This window comes from Rhinopithecus bieti, unplaced genomic scaffold, assembly GCF_001698545.2.
Source record: "Rhinopithecus bieti isolate Rb0 unplaced genomic scaffold, ASM169854v2 scaffold_61298, whole genome shotgun sequence".
NCBI classification, from domain to species: Eukaryota; Metazoa; Chordata; class Mammalia; order Primates; family Cercopithecidae; genus Rhinopithecus; species Rhinopithecus bieti.
In genome coordinates, this window is record NW_016823727.1 from 802,706 (window position 1) to 804,272 (window position 1,567).

Below are 1,567 nucleotides of genomic sequence, written 5' to 3' on the forward strand. Positions count from 1 at the left end.
ATCCCCCTAAACATCACTTCCACGCCCCTATATTATGCTAAGGAACTTCTAGTTGATTCATTAGGCATTTCAGCAGTGTTTTTGGCCAGTACTAGGAACTGTGGAGAGGTATAGAAAGGGAGCAAGTGCACAGTCCCGGCCCCCAAAGAGGTTAGATGCAAATAGAAGCAGGCTCAGAACTCGGAACAAAAGCAGTGACTGCATAATAATGCACTGCTGGGGGTGGGGGATGGGGATCTGCACGCCCGGTTGTGACTTCAGGAAAGCAGTTTCCAGGAGGTGAGAGTTTAAGCCAGACCTGAAAGAAGTTGATTTGTAATGATTTGCAGGGGGCCACTGGAGGCAGCGGCCAGGACTTTTCACTTAGGAGATCAGCATCTGCCCTGATGGAAAGTGGGCAATCCTACAGGGACTGACCTCTGAGTTGTCCAAAGGCCGACCTGGAGAAAGACTGATTTTGAGGTTTTAACAGGTAAGTGTGGGGACATCACTGATGAAGGTGGGCAGGGAAGGAGGATTTTTTCTTTTTCTTTTTTTTATGTGACAGTAAAAGCTTAGATTCGATGACACGGGTAAAAAACAAATAGGAAAATTTAAGGAGAAGAATGATTATGATTGCTGTGTAAAAATGAAATTGCAATAGAGAGGATCTGGAGCTCAGGAAAGGAGCTAGAACATGGTATAATTTAGGCCTAGGTAGTGAAGATCATGAATAAAATGGTAGCTGAGGAAATTTCAAAGTTGAATTAAGTAGTAATAAGTATGAAGAAAAAGCTAAACTACAAACATCTGCTCTTTAATTACTAACTCTAGTAATGAGAATTTCTTGTCTCCAGCCTCTTCCCTTCCCACTCCTCACCTCTTCCTAGCTTACATCATTGTATTAAGGCATTTTATTGAAGATACTATTCAGCACTCTCCACCTATGCCTTACACAGCTTGCCTCTGCTTTTCTTCCCATTCCACTCTTTCTCTTCATTTATTCACATCATTTTAGTCCTTAAAAGACCCCGCCCAATTACTAGACCAGAGGGAGGCAACTAAGACTCTTCGTATCTCCCAAACGACCTTCCAGAATGGTTTTATGGCATTATAATAGGAACGCAAGAGTTTTGATTTTTCTATTATTCATATTTTGCTTTCAAGGAATTACAGGAAAAACCATATTGCATGCCAGAAATACTTAAATTTTAAATATTTCATCTTAAGAGATGCCCTTATGCAATGCTTTTAATGCATTTGAGAAATTCAGGTAGTGGGCAAAAGTACAAGATAGAGGTTAGATGTTTTGACTGGGAGAAGTGTACTGGGGTCATTATTGAACCAGAATTATTATGCACTTAAATATATAGAAAAAAGAAGGAAATGAGTATTAAACTATGCAAATCCATCCCTTTAATCTTTATTTGCGTGACTACATTTTATGCAGTTGTAACTTCATGTACATATTTGGTATTTTTCAAACATGAATTGATTAGACATTGTTGCTATTTTGTTATCTATACTGTTAACATAAGAACTTCCTGTGTTACTATATCAGATTTTTTTTTTTTTTTTTTTTTTTTTT

The 1,567-nt window shown here is 38.4% G+C and overlaps 1 protein-coding gene across 1 annotated transcript in view; it reads left to right on the forward strand.

Moving 5' to 3' along the window:
* Positions 1 to 253: 253 nt before the first annotated feature.
* The window catches only part of USP44 (ubiquitin specific peptidase 44), a 37,230-nt gene continuing 35,916 nt past the window's right edge, over positions 254 to 1,567 (forward strand). Inside the window, exon 1 of the mRNA XM_017861761.1 lies at positions 254 to 472. The gene's annotated coding sequence lies outside the window, so the exon portion shown is untranslated. The remainder of the gene's footprint in view (positions 473 to 1,567) is intronic.